The sequence below is a fragment of the Ixodes scapularis genome, unplaced genomic scaffold, assembly GCF_016920785.2.
Source record: "Ixodes scapularis isolate PalLabHiFi unplaced genomic scaffold, ASM1692078v2 ptg001348l_1__unscaffolded, whole genome shotgun sequence".
NCBI classification, from domain to species: domain Eukaryota; kingdom Metazoa; phylum Arthropoda; class Arachnida; order Ixodida; family Ixodidae; genus Ixodes; species Ixodes scapularis.
In genome coordinates this window covers 74,833-96,727 of record NW_024610139.1, presented here as the reverse complement: position 1 = coordinate 96,727, position 21,895 = coordinate 74,833, and the positions used below count along the sequence as shown (strand labels likewise).

The 21,895-nt window shown below is 47.0% G+C and overlaps 1 pseudogene; it reads left to right on the top strand.

Annotated features, from left to right (window-relative positions):
* The first annotated feature begins 12,201 nt into the window (after window positions 1–12,201).
* LOC120848678 overlaps window positions 12,202–21,895 on the top strand; it is a 53,271-nt pseudogene continuing 43,577 nt past the window's right edge.

Below are 21,895 nucleotides of genomic sequence, written 5' to 3'. Positions count from 1 at the left end.
TTTGATCGCTCTCCGAATACGCTCTTTACACTCGAGGATGCGACCCTTGAAAGATGAAAAATATATGTGCAAGATGTGTTGTTACCTGAGCAAACGACGCTGGTTTCAAGTTGATCCGAACTAGGAGGCGCGACCCGCATTTGGTGAGCAATCTGGATGCGAGAGAAGCACTCCGAGTGGTCGTCACAACGCCTGCGTGTAATTCATGTCACACATCAAAACCCTTCGTAATTAGAGACAAAATCTGATTTGATGTGATGTCCAGATGTTAAAGGGCCTCTGACACGCGAATAAAAATATTTTTTTTTCATGCTAGGCGTTGAAATGGCATATCAGGACATTAGAAAAAAAATATTTACTATAGAGTTGCGTAGTTTTTTTTAATAAAAAATAGAAATACTAGGCCCAATTCAAAGTTCCCGCCGTGCACTGTGACGTAACAGTGTACCGCAAGGTGTCGGGGCGGTCAGAAGGGAGGCATCGCCGGAAGTCACGTGAGTTGTATCCCTCCTCGTGCTTACCGCGAGCGCGTGTAATATATTTTTTTTTAATATTTGTGTTATTCTCCGCACCTCCACGAGCAATCCAAGCGGACAAGGTTTCTTTTATTTGCTTTTTACCGCTTAATGTTGCTGTAAAGGTAGAAGAAGCGCAGTCAGTGAACTGACGTGATCAACTACAATGCCTAGAAGGTGCTGTGTGAGGGACTGTCCCGGTATTTCAGCAACTGAAGAAGAGATCACACTGCATGCATTTTCGAGAGACATACGTCGGCCGCATGTGCACCTAGTAAAAAAGTACTATTTATGTTCTAGACAAAATACGTACTTTGTGCTCGACGTTTTCTTGTACTTGGTACACAAACCAGTTCGTATTGTTTAGACGGCAGGAATCTCCAGCCTGGAAAGTATCCGATGATTCAACGACCTCGGTGTCTGAACCTTCAGCAATGCGATCAGGCATGTCGTATGCTAGCAATCCTAAGTTCTGTGAACGTTCTACATTTTTTTTTTTTTTTCAAAACGTGATAGCTTGTTTTGCGCCCAGTATAGCCCTGTATCATCGGACTGACGGCATGCACTCGTACACTGGCTTGTACTCGCAACGCTGTCATCATTGACCTCCATCACGTCGATCCACTGATTCTTCGTCCTCAAATTTTACAGCACGCTAACTAACCAACGGTGCAGCGATAAAAAGCTAGTGGAACTGAAACTTCGTTTTCTACGATCGCTCGTGCAAAGAGCAGAAAAAAACATCTTGGGCACGGTCGCAGAGAGCAGGAGGAGTGAAACTCACGTGACTTCCGGTGAACCCACTTTTAGTGACGCAGATCGATGCCCCCCTTCTGACCGCCCCGACACCTTGGGGTACACCGTTGCGTCATAGTGCACGGCGGGAACTTTGAATTGGGTCTCGTATTTCTATTTTTTATTTAAAAAAAATTACGCAACTCTATAGTGAAACAATTTTCTTGTAATGTCCTGATATGCCATTTCAACGCCTAGCATGAAAAAAAAAAAAAATTTTTTTTTTTTTTTTGGCGTGTTGGAGGCTTTTTAAAGACAAGAAGGCCCTTAGTGTTCGTTGGGGGAAATTATTGGGTTGCGACTTTAGCCAACCGTAGTCAGTGAAATGACTTAATTCTCTACAATTAATTCAGGATTTGTCTCTAGATAGAAGTATTCTTCCTCGGTGAGGCGCAACTATATTCGCCGAAGTCTTATGTGGAAAACAATGTTTATGAAAATCATATGACATCGTTTTTTTTGTTTTTTTTTTCTTTGTTATAGGTTGGTTTGAAGATGTTTGTGTGGGTTTCGCATACAAGGTCGTGGTTCCTGTGTTTTTTGTTGCCCAAAATCATACACACCGTATTTCGTTATCCTGATGTGGTCTTAATGTCCTTGTTCTATTTAGGTCAGAATATAAGGACAGGGTATTGGTTGGCTGGGCAGGGAAAGAAAGAGAAAGCTTTCTTTTTTCGTTGCAAAAATTACTTGAAAACTTCACGTTTCGCATCACACGGAGCAGATCGAAACCACCAGGATGGGAAGAAAGCGCAGAGCTCCGGACGACTACGCGAAGGAGCGGGCGGGAATGACAGACGCGAGCCTTGGGATGTACGCATGCATATATTGCAATAATGAAGTCGCGCTGCAGAACCCAGGGATCCCGGGTTCGAGCCCGGGATCCCTGGGTTCCCGTGCGAAACGGGCAGGGATCCCTGGGATCCCTGCCCGTTTCGATCTGGATGAGCATCGTACCGGCGTGCGGTCGTGTATCACGTGTATCATGCGTGGTGCACGTTAAAGACTCCAGGCTAGCGGTTGTACTGCACAAGCTAAATTGCTCATCTACAGCGTGTGACTCGTCGCAACTTTAATGACTGACCAACTACACGCTGTATAAATATCCACCCCCCCCCCCCCCCCCCAATTAATGAAGCGTGAAGAACGCAGTGTATCAGATGTAAATGAAGTTGGAACCGTTTCTCGTCTTGATTGTTTGTTTCTTTTCACGATTTTTCACCCGTCGACAAAAGCCGTTTTTAAGCTTCTGCAAGAAACAGTTCACCGAAATGCATTGATATCTTAGAAATAATTCAATACCGAAAAACATCGGCCGATTTTTTACATAAATAATCACCAAAAAACATCCACCGATTTTAGCCATAAATCAACACCGGAGAGTATACGGCCTAAAATGTTTTGAACAGGGAAAGACACCCATGAGTGTAATTTCGTTTTTATTATGTATGCTTATAGAGCCCGTAGATTGAGTGCACAATAAATAGACGATCTCAGAATTCACTTGAGTGCTACTTTAACAAACCCTACTCGGCCCGTTGTTGTTGTTGTTGTTGTTGTTGTTGTCGTTGTTGTTGTTGTTTTAGGTTTTAGCTTATTTTCGGCTGCCACTCAGTGTTCTGGTTCGGAACATACTTGAACGCACCGCCCGCGTGTAAAACAGTAGCGGTAATGATCGCTTCTTCGGATCAGTCGCCCCTCCGTCTCCGACGTCCGAGTTTGCTTTATTATACGTTCAATTTAAGTTCTAAATTCAACTACATTTTTTTCTTTTTTTGTAACGATGTTAGCTTTTGACACATAGAATACTCGTATCTTGTCAAAACCGACTCCAGGTGCTAATCTTAGACGATACTGCAGTCAGACGGAAAAGGGCACTGGCAGACTTGTGAAGTAATTTATTACAAGTAAAGGATTACTTGTGGTTTGTTGCTTTTTTTAAAGTAATTTTGTAATTGCCACGCTACTTTTTGTGGCAGTAATTTGTAATGTAATTTTGTTACAAATATCGGTGACAGATTACTTTAATCATTCGTTATAATTTAAAAATATTAGCGTAGTACAGAAACTGGAGCAATATAAGAAGGCAATTCAGCAGCATAAAGATAGAAACTTCAATCAATCAAAAAACATCCTGAAGAGGAAAATATCCGAAAAGAAAACACGATATGACCGGTCACTAGAACCACTTGAAAAACGCGTAAGGTATATACAATTAGGCGAAAAACAAACATCAAGAACACAAAGCATGCAAAAACATTTTTCAGCCCATGCTTTTTTTTTTTTTTTTTCAGCACTGCATGCAACTACGTTCATGCATAAGCTCTCAGTGCGTCTAAGCTAGAGGTGCGGGACCTGCAGCTTTGAGACGTTGCATTCACGCTTGAAAGGCCGTTTTCAAAGAGGAGCTTTCGTAGAATGGTTCTTTACCCCCGAATCTTCTAGCAAAGCTAGACGTGCTGCCACTGAGCATGCGCACCGCTAGCTTTGTCTAAAGGATTCCGGGGATCATTTTCGGTCGCCCTAAGCTAGCGGAATGGCGGGTGTGGTTGCAGATTTTGCTGCCTTGTCAGCTAACATGCTAAACGGGGTGCCCACCAACATTTTTTCTCTTAAGTACAATATTTTATATCTACAAGGACTACCATAATGCGGGCGTATCAGAAATAGAAAGTACTGGTGCAGAACATTTTTGAAAACAAAAATTGTTTCTATTGTTTTCTTGACGAGTGTACGGGAAAACGGGAAAGGAATTCGTAACGTAGCGACTAAAGTAATTCGTTACTTTTCAGCAAAAGGAATGTGTAATGGTCATCGATTACATTTGAGGCTCGGTAATTTATAATGGTAATCCTTTTCATTTTTCAAGTAACGGGCACAAGTCAGTCACTGAGGCAGATTTTCGGCTAGCCCATTGCGGCATTGCCGCGTGACCCAGACGAGGCACAAACGTTGATGCCTATTACAAAAAAAAAAGAATAAATATATATCTTACCCGTGTTACCGGAACAGTAGTCCTTCGCCATCGCCAACAGCGTTCTTTTTTGAAGCATCATCACCATATACACGGCTAGAGTTATTACCACGAGGAACTTGACTGCAGCCATCGAGTACAAGCTTAAGGTGTAGCAGAAAGTTCCGCTGGAAACTCCAGGTAGGGCAGACCAATAATGCAGCTGGTGATTTATAATGACTCTTCTCGCTTCCATGGCGTCGCAGTTTTATTGTTTGCTCAGCGGGTTCCCGTGCTTGCAGTAGACACGCTCGCTTCCGGTCGCCTTATGATCTGTATACACCGCTCTGTGCTCTCATTCGTCGAAGTCATTTTTAGCAGTGCAGGGTGTCTCCAAACAAACAAAATACAAAAAAAAAATTTAGAGTGTATTTTTTCACCATTGCCCAATGCTCGGCCTTCAACTAATACCGGTCCGGACCATATAGTTATCAAAGTTTCAGAGCTTGGCGTTCTCTGGTTCAAAAGTTATTTAAACAGCGGTGGCACTTCCAGTACATTCACACAAAGGACAGTCTCCAGAAACTGTCTCTGGTGTGTCTCTTCCTTGTACGATGGTCCTGTTACACTGGTCGTACAAAAACTGTCTGCGAACGTGTTCGAAGAATACGCATGTATGGAGCAAACACGCTTGGAACATTCTTGAGGCGTTTCAGCAGATAATTCTGTAGCCATGTCTGTGGAGAAACTCCATGTCTTTTGCATGATAGCAGACTGCGGTTTGAGAGGGAGATGGTGCAACATTTTTCCGGAGCAAACGAGTTGCATGCTCGCAGCTGCGCATGCAGGTCAGTGGGCGCTCGGGGTGAGTTTCGGGCACGGTGTAAGATAATACTCTTCAGGTGAGGACAGCGCGCTCCTCGCGACGTGCCGATAAAGTTCGCTTTTCACTCTCTCTCTTTCTGTCTCTCACTATGGCAGATGGCTCGTCGACCCGTGGGCACACAGTGGGCACGGTGCAAGACACAGGAGGCAGGCAGGAGTGCACAAGATGGCTCGTGCCGCCTCATGCTCCACACGCGCGGAGCTCCAGCGAGGTTGTCGCACGTGTAGAAAGACCACGGTGTACCGGGGTGTCATGGCAATGAGATCATTTTTTTCGCTCTCACACAGTCTCGTCGTTTGGCCGCCGGCGACACTGCCAGCCACGGGCACGGTGGCCGCGGAATAATGCAGCCTTTCGGATGCCCGTCGAACGAACGCTATCTGATTCCTCGCGCCGCGCGTTCAGCCCCGCCGTGTGCTCACCTAAAGAAAAATCTTACACCGTAGTTTCGGGCCACGGTCTGTTCGCCGCCGATCTACAGGCGAGCTAGATTTTATTTGCCAGGCGTCCGGCACTACCGGCAGGGGCCAATGGCAGGCGCGGAGCACGTATGGTTTTTTTACATATCGTAAAAAAAGATGACTCCGATTTCCGACTGGCTCCGAAAGTGGAACCAAGTTCGAACCATTCAGACGTCATTTGTGAATAGCATATGTTCTGAAGCTGTTGTGTGTTGGTTTGCATTCGAGTTTTCAGCGTTTGCAAGTGCATCATTTGTGAGCAGGTGAAGTCGCTCGCGCAACTGACCCTTTGACATCATGTATCAGCTTTGGAGGCGCTCATCGCATGTTTGATTTCCGACGAATGCGCGGAGGCGTGTTGTAATAGAGTTTTTCAGCGCGGATTTTGCTTCACTGAGTTCTGCCTTTAGATGCGAGCCTGCAATGACTAGCGTCAGATTATCCATGGGTCACGATCGTAGGTAAAAAAAGCTTCTGATCGTGGTGCCATTTCCAGCGCTGGTACGTCCGGCGCGTGCTTTGCTCGCTTTCGGAATCGCCGAATACGTGCGTGCTGAGCTGTAAAGATCGCATACTGAGCAATGCGACCTTCACAGCCCAGCATTAAACAAAGAGCTACTGGCCTGTGCCATTCTCAGCATTCGTGCGTATGGCGGGTACATTACTTAATTTCCGAAACGACGAAAAATCATAGTAATCTGGGCTGTGATTTTGTAAGCACAGTAATGGTTTATAAGCATCTTTCAGCCTCTGCTCATCAGCTCTAATAATACGACAAAAAAAAAAAAGAAACATAGAGCACCACATTTAGCGTTCAAACTAATAGTTTCTTTTCGGCTTTTTTGTAATTTTGATTTTTATTTCACATTTCTTTTTCGCGTGCGACGTGAGCTAGCGTAATGAGGCGCGGGGCACTTCTGAAGAGGTGAAGAGCGCGTGTACAGCTTTGAAGAAAAACAAAAATTGGTGTGTTTGTACGTTTATACAGCCTAGAACTTGGTCGGCCTCAACGCGCGACGACTCTCCTAGCTGTAGATGAGAAATTTAGCCAGTGCAGTACAACCGCTAGCTTGGGGTTTTTAACCTGCATCACGCAGTACTGATACACGACCCCACGCCGGTATAATACTCATCCAGATCAAAACGGGCAGGGGTGGGGATTGAACCCAGGATAGAGTGTACTAAAAAGGACGAGTGCGACGAGCCGCAGGCTCCGCTCATGCTTTGAGTTACACCTCAAAATGTGGAAAGCGATCAGGTGGAACCAAGCCACTTCGATCACAGGGCCACCTTCGCTGCGATCGAGCAACGACACAGGTCAAGGTCATATGGGCAGGGCTGTTTATACTCCGTCGTATACAGGGTTGTAAAATACCTAGGTACAAGTAACTGTAAATCGGTAACTAGGTACTTTTGTTGTACCTGAGGTACAAACCTAGGTACTTTCATTACTCAGTGTCTGTATCTGTATCTTAGATACATTTTCCAGTAACTTGTAACGAAGTGAAGTCACTTTTTACAGGTACTTTTCTATTGACTTCGTCAAAATCGTAGAAAATACAATATAATATATAACTGAAAATAAATTATAATTACAGTCGTAAAGCAATTTAACATCACGTAGTGTTTCCACGCAATAAATCGAGCTCAAATTTTGCACTTTACAAAACTGAAAATGCTACGCCTGAAGAAACTTCCTCCTGGTTCCTAAACCCCCCCTACAAATAGTACTTCCAAAGTCACAGTTATAATTACGTGCGGAAAATAGTATTGGGAGACCTTAGATATGTAAATGTTCATTTCACATAATTAAGCACAACAAAACTGGCAGGCTTCGTTGTCAAAACTTAATGCAGCAGGAGAAGGATACAAGCATCAAGGACAGATAATCTAAGTACTCGTACTCTGGCCGAAAGGGGACTTCGAGCTCCTGATGTAGTCCGCCACTGATGGCTGGACTGCTGCTATTTTATGTTGTGGAGGCCCTGTGCTACATTCGGGTCTTTCCTTCGATTTCCGCGGCTTTCCGTTTTACTCCGGCGACATTCGTCTTGCTCTTGTCGACACTCTTTAGTGCTTCCTTGTGAGACCTCTTGAAAAAGCAAAGCATGACTAGTTAATACTTATTGCACCGTATCAGAACAGCTCAGCGGCGCAGGACACTAGTCCAACTAGGTTTCAGCATTAGCACTTGAGACGAAAACGATATTTCTGCCAGACGCCAACGATGGTCAGCAGCGGTGGAAAATTCCGGACGTGCGGGCATTAAAAAGGGAAAAAGTGGTTGCTTCTAGTAAAACTAAAATGAAGACGATATCTAAATGACCAATCACAAGGCAGCTTACAGATAATTGTTGTGGGTCGGTTCATTTTCTCGGAAGCCTAGTTTACCTAGAGCACCCGGACATCTTTGTAACGACTTCTTACCGTCGCTCCAGACGCCCTGAAAAGTGGACCTGCACCGTAATTTTGTATAAGTATGACCAAACCTTTTTTTGTTACCCATTCCTGACGAAGACCGGACTCCGGTTGAAACCTCGAAGATAAAGCTTCCGTTGTTCTACCGAGGGACCTCTACTTCGTCATATATAATATATAGGTGAAGTCAGAGTGGTGAATGGGTCGAAACACGTCGAAAACGAAAAGTGAGTTGACGCGGGCACAGGCTTTAAACAACGGTTTCGAGGGGGTCCTGCAAAGTTCTAAGTCCCAGTTACCGAACATCCGCAGTTGAGAACAACGAGAAATCAGTAGCAAGCGTATTGTACGCACGAAAAGTTGCTACCCTCACGTGCGACGCAACGTCAATCTCTTGGCCGACTGACGGACGTAAACGCACCATAGTACGGAGGATAACAAACCTTACACAGTGATGGAAGTGCCATTTGACCTTCTGGAGCAGGCCTTGTAGCAGGCAAAATGTTGTTTTGGAGCAGGTAGTGGCCCTCTTGGAGCAGGGTCCGGAATATGTTGGCATATTACTTGGAAATGAAATAATGCTGCATTGCTATATAAAGCCCATCTCTATTATTGGAACACAGCGCCTGTCGCCTTTTTAAGACGGTACATATAAAATTCAAGAAAGTAAACACAAAAAAGCGCTTTTTTAAATAAAGTTTATCTGCTCGCCAGATAAAAAAAAAATACAATTAAATATGTAACACTGAGTTCTGATGGTACAGGATATTTAGTTTTATCAGCCTGCACTTCTTTTAAGGTATCTGCAGCAGCATCTAACGACCCTCACTGTTGTGGAATGTTTTATTTCAGATCAGAGTTGTTGTTTGGGCAGCAGCTTCCAATATTACGGTATCTGATATTCGCTTCAAAAATTCCGATTCATTTTCGATGTGCTGGCGAAGTCACTTGTCGGATCACGGCGAGTTAACCCGTTGAGTGCACTCATTGGCATGCACTGACGCGCTGCAGAGAAGTGACACCCGCGGAGCAGACACCACAGTCGCGCGAGTCGCGCAGTGCTTTGTGCTCCGAAAAGGACGGTGAGGCTTTACCAGCACTACATCCAGAGTTTGGTGCAACTCAACTATACTTCGTTTCAGCTTCGGTGCGAGCGCAGCCGAAGCTACAAGCGCGCCCATGAAGCCCGTAACGGTGCCCCCTCTGCGCGAGCCCACGCGCGAGTCAGGACTCAGGAATGCACAGAGCATTGGGCCCGCGCTAGCTTTGACTTTGCTGGTAGCTAGCGCACGGGAACAGGGCGGGAACAGGGAGGGCCCCACTGATCTCTATGTCTATTTGCTGGATCGCGTTTGACCAGCTCCTCCTATGGACCGGAATGCGGTAACGGCGGCCATCTTTAGGTAGAGTTATATCATCTCTAGCCATCATAGTAATATGGCGGACAGCGCAATGGCGGCAGGCTGCCATAAAATAGCCGTAGATCTAGTACACTGTACCGTGGGTGACATTTCGTGCTTGATTGAAGTTGTTCGACGAAGCAGATTCTTAAAACCCAGCGTGAACGGTAGCCTCATTTTTGAGGACCCGGTAAAAGTTCTACGAAAGCGCAGCGCCGGGGGAAAGCAGCGCAGCTCGCATCAAAAGCAGACTCCGTACCGTCGTCTGCTTTCGATGCTTCTTTCGATGCGACTTTCGATACGTGCTGTGCTGCTTTTCTCCCGGTGCTGCGATTTTGTGAAACTTTTACCAGGTCCTCAAAAACCGGACTACTGTTCACGCCGTGTTTCAAAAACATGTTTCGTCAAATAATTTTAATCAAGCACGCAATATCACCCACGCTATTTTGACCAACCCACCTGCCAAAACGCTATCTGTCATGGATGGATGATAGCGGCTGCAGCAGCTTACATTGGCTAGAGGTGATATAACTCTACCTAAAGATGGCCGCCAGTGACCGCATTCGCGGAGCGGGCAAACACGATCCAGCAATTGTCATAGAGATCAGTGGAGGGCCCATTGACACCAATAAAGCATGTTTATCAAACTTGTTTTTGTGTACATCTCAGTATGACGCTGTCTGCGAACGGGTTGAACGCAGCGCAGCGAAAGCAGTTCGACGCGCGACAGCGTAGCTTACGACGGACTTGGACAAGCTCTACGTTCCACGTTGGACGACGACAGCGCCGACGGGGGCTATCCCAGAAGCCCTGGCGCGAATGCCTCATTCGAGAATCTGATTGGCGAGGTCGTCGGGGCCAGTAGGAGTGTGCGAGATGCTCATTTCTGGGATCTGAACCTGTCGTTCTTGCCGTGTGTCGTGTTCCCGTGTTGGTGGTGTTGGTGTGCGTATTTAACGTTCGTGCGCTTGACTGGGCGAGTGTGTGCGTGGACGTGGACCGCTCCGAGGATGCGCTACCCTCGATTCTCGATAGGCCTACAGACCTAACAAGCCGGTGGTGGTGGGCCGTTGTATTGCGGTGAAGGCAAAAAGCTGGAAGCTCGATGACGCACCAGAGGTAGGGTTAATTAGAATTAAAGATGACCTAGTGTGTGTGGTATTTATAATCATGTGCTAGTCGCACTCACCGGCACTCGTTCCCGATCGAAAAAGCGTCGTCGAATGTACGGGAACGGCGGACACAATAAAGCCCCCGGACTATTTTGCCGGTCAGAAATTTTCATTTGGGCTGTCTCAGCTTGTAAACGATATTAGCGGTACGCGATGACAATCATACTGAATCCTGTATTGTTTGTATAGGCTTTGTAATGTGCGTTACAATTTCGAACGCGTTCATTGTGTAATTTGGGCATCGTCCGCTTTCTTCGGTGTCCGTTTCTTAAGTCAGCGTGAAAGTCTACTATGATGATAACACACCAGCTATCTCTCAGAAAGAAGTCTCTGTGGAATATCGATTTCATTGAAGCATTCCGGCGGAATCGCCGGAGTCGCTTGGCATGATACCGGTGAACCTGCGAAGCAGCTAAGTGCGACGGACGCAATATCATTTTTTTTTTGTTTTGTTTTATTGTTTGTTCTTGAGATTTGTATGACATTTAGTAGAAAATGAATGCTAGTTTGCACTCGTTATTACCATCACTTGCTTGTTTTTGAACTGATAACCGCTACCCCGAATGGTTGTTTTGAATTGAACCACTGGAATAACGTGCAAGGCTCATACAAATAAGCGAAAACCAAAGATGAAGAAGACAATGCCGAGTAGGCGTTGTCTTTTGATCTCTTCGCGGAGGTAGCCGCTGCCACTGAGCGTGATCGCCGTAGCTTTCTTTGCAGAATTGCAGGAATCATTTCCGGTTAACAGAGTGCACCTACATTATTTCTCTTAAGTACAATATTTTATTTTTAGAATGACTACCATAATCAGTGCGTGTGAAAAATGGAAAGTAACGCTGCAGAGCATTTTTTGAAAACATCAAAATTATTTCTATGATTTTCTTGGTAAGTGCAGAAAAGTAACGTGAAAGTAATTTCTAACGTAACGAGTAAAGTATTCCGTTATTTTCAGCTGACGTAATTTGTAACGGTAATTCATTACATTTATTAAGGCTCGGTAATTTGTAACTATATTTGTAATCCATTACATTTTACAAGGAACGGGCACAAGTTTGCCAGCACGTAGCAGTCTAAACTTTTTGTCGGGTGTATTTCACATATCGGTTTTATCACGCAAAAATTGCAAGGTGTAGTTTTCTTTCTGTAAAAAATAGGGCCAAAGAACTAGCCAGGGTCAATGGCAGACGGCGACGCAGACGACCGAACCGAGTGACGGGATGTGTTTGGCTGTTTGGCGCACGTATTGATAGATGGCGTCGGGAGCAGCGTGCAAAGGTGTAGCTGACCAGTAAAAGAAAGCGGACGAGACGTACACAAAATCCGTCGGCAGCAAGAACGCCTTTGGTAACGTCGTTATTTTCTTTTATTCTTGTTACTTTAAGTTTTTTATCATTGCCCGCGTTTATTTTTAAACCAAAGGTACCTTACAAAAAAGATTACGTTCATTTTTTAGACCACGGTTGTGGTGCACCGAACTGATCGGACGCACTTTTCCTTGCTCTGGGCATTTTCGATTATTTTAGTCATCAGTCGCAACTACGAACCACCGGCTGCAATTTACAGCAGCGCGGGTTACTTCGAGTAACCCGGCACATGACATGACCTTCCAACCCGGTGCAAACGTACTGGAATCAGCGACCAACCTTCCTTCGTGCTCAAAGCAGACTCCTGCTAGGAGGGACCACACATACAATGCAGCTCAAGACACTCAGACTGGACTCTCGACCCTTGGAAAACGTCGCAACGACGGGGACGGTGAGCCTGCGGACTTGCTGGCGACTCCTGCCAAACTGCAAGCACCACCGGGTGACTCAATGGAGGAAGACTTAATTGAAGGTGACCTAGAGGGCTTCGTTCTTGCCTCACATCGCCGACAAAGAACGACAGGTATCCCTGTACTCCTTACACCGGTCAATGAGGAGCATCGTCTGCAGCGACAAAATCCACTGACCTTGAGTACCGAGGTGAACGAAGCAGCAGCTGCTGCCATTTTGCGACATCGCTTCACAAATAGAGGTGGCCTTATGGTGGAGGTTGCTGAAACCACCACAGTCGACCGACTCCTAAGCTTCGCCTTCTCGGTGGGGTTCCCATCAAAGCTACAGTGCCGAGGACTTACCTACAGAATGGTGGTCTTGTCAAGGGAGTGCCCCATTGGCATACCGATGCCGACATAACATCATTTCTGCAACAAGACGGAGTTATTGCAGCCCGCCGCTTATATCGACGTCAAGGAAAGTCCGGAGAAGCTGCGCAACCAACAGACCGTGTAGTCCTGACCTTTCGCCCAAATACAGACCGCCCAGTCCGAGTAAATCTCGGATTTACAAAACATGACGTAACAGAGTTTATTGAAGCTCCAACCAGATGCTACAACTGCCAAGCACTTGGTCATGTCGTTAAATATTGCAAAGGTGCCGCAAAATGCAAGAAATGCGCCCAGCAACATTCCACCAAAGACTGCAAGGGCGAAGCACCATTCAAGTGCGCCAACTGCGGCGGAGATCACCCAGCAAGCTACGTCAATTGTAAAGCGCGGCTGACGGCTCTTGCAAGAACCAAGAGATTCGTCCATGGCCCGAAAGTTGCGCCGTCAACAAATGAGGCAGAGGTCCCTCAAGGCCCCTGGCCTCCTCTTGAATCATCCACCGCCGACCTTCAAGCAACACAAGACACGGTGTCCCCTGCGTTAAACATCAAGGACTCACCCCCCAAGGGTAAAGGCAAGAAGTCTCGACCTGCTGCGAAATCCACCCTTATGGCCAACCAATGGCCTCCTCGTGACCCCGCACCCGCTTCAGGAGAGCTCAACGCATCAGGCGTACCTCCTAGCACTGCAGGTACGCGCCCACACAGCAAAACCTCCGCTGTAGTCCTGCCTCGCCAGCAACAGGTTCCCTCTGTCTTTGGCGCAATGACAATAGGTGACATCATACGCATTATATTCTCCGTCCTTCGAGGTCTCACGACCCAACTGCCGCCATGCACATTCAAAGACATCTTGCAGAGAATCATGGCATTCGAACCGGCAGTTATTGCGATGACCGGAAGTTCACACCAGGGTACTGGATGATTCCTCATTTGATGAAAGAGTCAAAGGAGCGACCGTTTTTCAATGGAACGCGAGAGGGCTTAGTGCCCGCCTTTCAGACTTCCGACAATTCACATTCAAACATAAGTTCCCAATTTTAGCTATTAGCGAATCGCGTGTAGCATCAGACATCCGGCTTTCAGGTTACGAAGCATTTCAATCAGCTCGTCCCTCTAACGCCAGTCGGGTTCTTCTTGCCTTACGAAAAGACTTGACATATGTTTCCCATAATATCACATCACATCAAGACAATGAGTACGTCGGCGTTACTGTTCGCAAGGGCAAACTAACTTTTACTGTAATCGCTGCCTATATAGCTCCAGCTTGCAATTTTGATGCTACGCGACTTCATGATATTATTCAACAATGTAACTCGCCAGTTTTGGTTGTTGGCGACTTCAACGCCCATAATATAGCTTGGGGTAGTGTAAGAACTACACGTCGGGGTCGTGAACTACTTGAGCTGGCAGATTCTCATGACCTATGTCTTCTAAACGACGGTTCACCTACATTCATCCGAGGCAGTCACTGTAGCAGTTGTTTAGATATTGCCTTCATGTCACGCGAACTCGTAACTCGAAATTCCTGGTTTGTTGACGTAGAGAGTCATGGTAGTGACCACATCCCTACCTACATCACAGTACGCGGCTTCCAAGCTGATAGAGCCAGACATGATCGAACCTCATATATAGACTGGACATGCTTTCGGGAGAGTGTCGAACAGCGCATACATATGACAACGACCTACGAAGAGTTTGTTTCAGTCATGAATCAATCAGCAACAGAAGCAACCAGGACAGTCAATCTTTCGGCCTCACGAACTGTTGTAGATTCAGAGTATGAAAAACTTCGAGCTATTCGCCGAAGGGCTGAGCGACGCGCACGTCGAACTAAACTACAAGCTGACATTAGGGAAGACAGGCGCACACAAAAACATATTCGCCGTCATTTAGATAAACTCGGACAAAAGAAATGGAGGGGAACCTGTGCGTCATTTGATCCCCGTGCTCCCCTCTCAAAAATATGGCATATTGCACGCGGGTTAAGATTTCCACCACAACAGAGAATGCCTTTTCACGCGATATCACTTTTCCTAAGACGCTCGCAATTGCACATTGCTGAGGAATTCTGCGCATCTCTTGTCCTATCAGCAGTGAGTGACAGTGATATCTCAGATATAGAGCATCAAGCCTCAGTTACTCCATTTTCACGTTACATGGATGATGTATTTAATGCCCCGGAATTGGATCAAGTTCTAGCTTCCCTCAGTCATTCTTCTTCTCCAGGTTCAGATAACATAACCTATGGCACACTCGCTCATTTGGGGCTTGACGCTCGCCAGCGTTTGTTGGACATATTCAACACTTCGTGGACAAGCGGTAATATACCACCTGACTGGAAAACGGCCTGCGTTGTGCCCATCCTTAAACCGGGCAAGTCCCCTCTGGATTTAAAGTCTTACCGACCAATCGCTCTAACAAGCTGTGTCAGCAAATGTATGGAGCGATTAGTTCTATCACGGATTGAATGGCTTCTTGAATCGCAATCGATATATCCAGCTACCATGACAGGATTTAGACAGGGTCGTAGCTCCATTGATAATGTCGTAGACCTTGTAACTCATGTTGACGACAAGAAGCTTCGCGGGAAAATTACAGTAGCTGTATTTCTTGATGTCTGCGGAGCTTTTGATAATATCAAACATTCGGCAGTCTTACGGGGACTCCAATCTATTGGAATTGGCGGTCGTCTTTATGCATGGATATCTGACTACCTTAATAATCGAACGATCTACATGCGCACAAAGGAAGGGGAAACTTCTCGTCACAGAGTGACCAAAGGAGTGCCTCAGGGGGGTGTTCTAAGCCCGGTCCTCTTTAACATTGCTCTCATTGGGATCACCGAAATTCTCACAAGAGCTGTACACCTTACAGTCTACGCAGACGACATTTGCCTCTGGACGTCTGCAGGCTCACCTAAGCTCGTACATGCACGCCTACAAGATGCGCTGTCCAAAATTTCTCAGTTCCTTCACACACGGGGGCTTGAGATTGCGCCAGCAAAATCAACTGCCGTGGCCTTTACACAGATGAAGATGACACGATATCCACTTTCCATTAATGGAACCCCAATCCCATATGCGCCGAATCACATATTTCTTGGCGTTTCCATTGACAAAGGCTTAACTTGGAACTCCCAACTGAAACACCTAAAGACTAAGTTGTCCGCATTCACAAGTTTGGGGCGATTTATAAGTGGTACAACTTGGGGGACGTCTACCTCTGCTCTTCTTCGTTTATACAACAGCCTGTTTGTTGGCATCCTTCGCTATAGCTTGCCTGTTATGCACGGCTTAAGTCTGACCAACATGAAAGCACTCCAATCGCTCCAGGCCCAGGCACTCAGAGTATGCCTTGGGGTACCGCGAGCAACCGCGACCATAGACACGATTGCAGAATCTCATTGTCTACCTTTGAAAGCTCTGCGTACCCAAGAAACTCTACGACTACATATGCGACATCTGACACGGCATCACTCTCATCATCTAGCTGACATTCCGGATAGTTGTTTTTACAGCCGCATCTCTCAAACTATAATTGACAACAAGGATGTCCTTCCAACAGTGTTTCAAGATCCTGTGGTACTCAATACACCACCCTGGTCACTGCCTCCACTTCTAATCTACAAGACTATTCCTGGAATAACAAAAAAATCGACGCTCTCTTCAGTTGTCCTTCGGCAGCTTTTTTTGTCTTTATTGTACACACGGCACCGTTCTTCTTGCCACATATATACCGATGCATCAACTACGCATAACGGGTCATCGATTGGACTGGCTGCCCCAGTGCTTCATATCAAAGCTGGTTACAAGCTGTCCCACAAGACCTCATCTACGGCTGCTGAACTGGTGGCCATTCGAGAGGGGCTCCAACAGATTAAAAAAGCATCACCTCGCGCTTGGACGATCATGAGCGATTCACAGTCTGCCCTCCAGTCGCTTCAGTGTCTACGTAAAAATAGTCCAAACACACAAGTAATTTTAGACATATTTAAAGTTCACTCAGAAATCGTTTTCCTTGGCCACTCCGTATCATTCCAGTGGGTGCCCAGTCACTGTGGTGTCATGGGTAACGAAATGGCTGACTCTATGGCTGCAAAGGCTCACGAATCTGCCCAAAAAGTCCTAGCTCCATTTACAAAATCGGACGTCTGTTCAAGAGTGGCGATATTGGGGAAATCGGCCGCAACGAGCCTCTGGAAAGAGGATATCAACCAAAGTTCCTCTCTAAAAAATACTGACCCGCACTTACGGTTTCGAGTACCTCGAGGCCTGAAGAGACGACGGGAAGCGGTTCTCCATAGGATTCGGCTAAAGGTCGCCTACACTAACTATTACCTTCATCTTATTGGGAAATTAAAGTCCCCAAACTGCTCCGTATGTGGAACTGTCGAAGATATTCAACACATTTTACTTCAATGTCGAACTTATGATGATCAGCGAAAACAATTTTTACAAGACATTAGGAAGACTCCGGGACCACCCCTTACAATACAGCACTTCCTGGGGCCATGGAACAGCGAAGACTGTGCTTTAAACACCACAAAGGCCCTCCTCCGTTTTCTTTCAGCAACAGGCCTGGATAAGAGACTCTAATGCTATGTACTGAACTCTCTTGTCCAAATGGTTGTGTGTGTGTTATGTGTGATTATGTCTCTTTTGTTCCTTATGTTTCTTTTCCTCTTTCCTAACTCTGTTATATCCCTTACCCCTTTCCCACCAGAGTAGCCAGTCAGGAGATTGTACTCCCGGCTAACATCTCTGATTTCCTTTTATTGCATCAATAAAAAAATAAAAAAAACCACGGTTGTCGCGCGCACTCTTGATAAGGAGGTCGCGCCGGCCATCTATCAAAATGTGCACCAAACGCGCCCCACCGTTCGACTCGGTCGGTCGCCGTCCGCCGTTGACTCTGGCAAGTTTTTTGACCTTATTTTCCACAGAAAGGGAGCTACGCTTGGTAATTTTACAAGATAAACCCGATCCGCTGTTGTGGGTCCGGATTAACGAGTCATGAAGGCTGTACAGGCTGAACAATCACTTCAGGTACTTGAGACGAACATCACATTTTCCCCACACAATTGGGATGTCTGCCCAAAGTTTCAGTTCACACCTGAGGACGGTGCACCCTTGCTAGGTACCGACGTAGTGTAAAGTGACCTTATTCCTCACGCCCCAAAGCGGGACGCGTATCGGGGGGGGGGGGTATTGTGTTGCGAGATTTGAAAGGTTTAAATTTCGGTAACAAATCACACCTTTTCATTATCTCGTATACACCGTGTTGGTTTGTACACCGGGTTGGCGAATATGCACTATATTTCTTGCAATTTGCATACTGCGTGGCTCGCAGCTATCAAATACATTTGGTTGGAATATTGCTTTAGTATTAATGTATTTCTTTTTCTGTACTATGTCCATAGTATACTGTTCACGTGTCATACGTCAATTAACCTTCAGCATCTTCTCTGTCGAGCATATATTATTCCTTGATCAGAGAAAGCACCCTATCTCCGGTGCGATCCTTTCGTTTAACCAAATCTTGAATCTATCCGCGGTTCGAGGAGCGAAAGCGGGACAAAACGGCGTCCCACAAGCAGACTGGCGGGACAGCGGGACCACGGCCGGAAAAGCGGGACCTGTCCCGCCTAAATTGGGACGTCTGGTCACTTTAACGTAGTGGTGCCAGGCTGCTTGCTTTTTTGTGTTGCCAGGAGCCTGTGTGCTTGATCTTATTGCTGGTTGAAATGGGCTTGGTAGCTCTGATGGCCGAGATAAAACGTCAACTCTACCTTCCTGAACAGGCTATCGTGTATCTTTAGCTTGGTCAGCATTGGACCGGATATGGTCTTGGCTACAACGCCAGATGACAGTGTCGTAGTCGTGCTCTACCTGCAGCTTGTAAGGGACGGGTCCACTCCTCGATAGAATGGTGGCCTTCAACCACTTTTTCCATGGTCGGCAATTCAACACGCGAACTTGTTCGTTAACCAGGAGCTTCCGTGCTCGGAACCTTGTATAACCTTGAACTCCTGAGCCCCGAACTGATGTCTGGCCTCGTTTCCTTCCACGGACGGCTTGACAGCGTCCGACCTTGTACGGAGACATCTCCCCAACAGCAAAACATCTGTTGGCTCTCTAGTTGTTGAATTTGGTACATTGCAGTAACTTTGTAGAAACTTGCTCAAAGTTTGTTGCATGGACTTGGAGGCTACTCCCTCACGCAACGCTGCTTTGAGTGTCTGCACGAACCTCTCTGCTAACCCGTTACGTCTCGGGTGATACGGTGCTGTCAACACATGGCGCGTTTCGCTACCCTTTGAAAAACCTTTAAGCTCTTGCGACGTGAAGTAGGTGCCATTACCTGAAACCAATGTATCCGGACTACCAAAACGTGAAAACAGTTCTTGCAGCTTTTCAACCGTGCTGAACGATGTTGCCAACTGCATTACAAAAACCTTGGGCCACTTGGAGTGAGCGTCCACGACTAACAAAAGCATTTTTCCTGCGAAAGGTCCAGCGTAGTCAATGTGGACACGCTGCCACGGCTTCGTAGGCCAAGCCCAAGGATGCAATGTTGCACGAGTTGGCAGGTTACGCTTCACGTGACACTGCGCACATGATTTCACGTGAGGTTTAATATCAATGTATACCGACGGTGACCAGAAGTAACTCCTGGCGTGTTCCATAGCACGTACAGCTCCTGGCTGCCCTTCGTGGATCTCTTCCTGCAGCAAACTTCGTAACTTCTCCGGCACTACGACTCTCAGTCCCAACATGAGGCACACTTGGTGTGCCGACAGGTCAGTGCTACGGTGGAAGAACGGCTTCAGCGATTGATCGGTCACGTAAGATGGCAAACGCTTCATGACGCATTCCAAAACTCGACTGAGCAGATGGTCCCGCCCCGTCTCTTTTGCTATATCTAGACTGCTTACTGGCCAGGAGAGAAAACGCAGCGAACAAAAAGTCTCCTCCTCAAGTCTTTCTTCGAGCATGTTTACCGATAGTCTAGGAAAACAGTATGTTTCTGCATTTTCTGCTGAGCGCTTGAACACCAAAGAATAGCTGCACCTTTGCAGTCTAGCTGCTGCCAGAGCCAGAATCTCGGGCTTCGGTTCAAAGATGGTTCGAAGCGGTTTGTGGTCTGTCAAAAGACAGAACTTGCGAGTCACTCCAGGGATTTCTTTCAACATGTTCTTCATGACTCGTTGAAAGATGGCAGGAGCCGGTGCAATTCCGAACGGCAGAGGGTTCACCAGGTACAAACCTCGGTGTGTCGTTATCGTTCAGGAGCTTCCGAGAATCTTATTTCATGACAACCTGATGATAAGCTCTGTTGAGGTCAATCTAGGAAAAACTCTGACCACCAGCCAGCACCGAGAGAAGTTCATCCACCCCTGGCAAGGGGTTGCGTCCGACATCCAAGCCCAGGTTTAGTGTGGTTTTATAATTCACATGCAATGTTATGGAGCCACCCTTCTTCGGCTGTGGAGCGAGTGGAGTTGCGAAGTCGCTGCTATACTTGTATAGCTCTGATGACGTCCAGGGCCTCTAGCTTTTTCAGTTATTTCTCCACTGCTGGCACTAACGCAAAGAGAACACTTCTAGCTTTCAGAAACCTGGGTTGGCGCCCTTTTTTTCGAAAACAGCCTTGCATCTTCTCCCGAAATCTTTCCCAATTCGTCTGTGAAGACTTTCTGATAGCTGCGCAGAATCTCCTGCAACCTGTCAGCATGGGATGTTGACTGCCCTTGCTTGCTTACGCGAAGCTTGATGATATCAGCCACTTGCTTCCAGTCTAACTGCAGCTGCTGCATCCACTCTCGCTCAAGTAGGGGTGAACCGGACTGGCCTAGCACATAAAACGCCAGAAGTTTTGTCTGCTCGTGATCTGACACCTCGACGTCGATAACCCCGCAGGGCTTAAACGTTTCCCCGGTGTATGTCCTCTGTACTTCTGCTTTAAAATCACAGAAACCGGCACCCCGGTATAAAGTTCCATTCTCAACGGAGACTTCTGTTCATAGGACTCCCACCTTGAGCGGTTGATCTGATGCTGCCGTCATGCTTTTGACAGCAGCGTTTCCTGTTCCCTCCATCGAAAACGACTTGAGCGGTTTCTTCTTCCCTCTTCGTTTTTCTTTTCTTCGCAATGAGTGACAGGCAGGCTGAATATGCCCGACCTTTTTATACTGAAAACAGACTGCCTCGCTCTGAGGGCGAGCACTTACAATATGCTTGGGTGATCCGCACCTACAACAGGTCTCTCCTCGCGTTTTGGGATCGTCTTCGTGGCTTTGCAACTTGTGAACTCCGGCACTCTCACCCTGCGTGCCGCTGGCACTGGAACCCTGCATCTCGGAGGCACGTTTTAAAGCCGAGTCCAACGCTGTGGCTCGGTTGACTGCTTTCTGAAACGTGAGCGTCTTGTCCTCCGCGAGGAGTGCTCGCTGAATGTCGACACGCCGCAACCCGCACACAAAACGGTCACGCAATGACTCGTCCATGAAAGCGCCGAACTTGCACGTCTCAGCGAGCTGCAGCGATGAACTGTGCAATAGACTCTCTTTCCTGCCAGCGGCGGTGAAACCTTGCCCGCTCTGCGATGATTGAAGGTTTCGGTTCCAGGTGGTCTCGAAGCAACTGTGTCAGCTCCGCTAGTGACTTCGTTGCAGGTAACGCTAAAGCTGTCAACGACTTGAGGAGGTTGTACGTCGTAGGCCCAACTAGGATTAAGCAGGTATCCACCTTGTCGGTGTCCGGCACCCGGTTTACCTTCAGAAACGACGTCAGTCTCTCCTCGTACGCAGACCAGGAAACCAGAGACGAGTCGAAATGTTACACGTGCCCAATCCTGGCCTTGGCTTCAACCTCATTGGCTGCGTTGTTCAGCTCCTCGGTGGCCTCGGTCGTCGCCGTCAAACCACTCGGCGTCTAGCTAACTTTTCCGAAACACTCATACATCAGTTCGTCGGCCCACGCCGAACCATCCTCGTCGCGAATTTATGTTGTGCTTTCGGATTAACGAGTCACGAAGGTTGTACTTGCCCGTACGAAAATATCAGATCGGAGCGGTTCCAGTTCGGATCCGCGGGATTCTAAACACGTGGACAGTTCCGATCCGCGCGATTCTGGGTGTAAC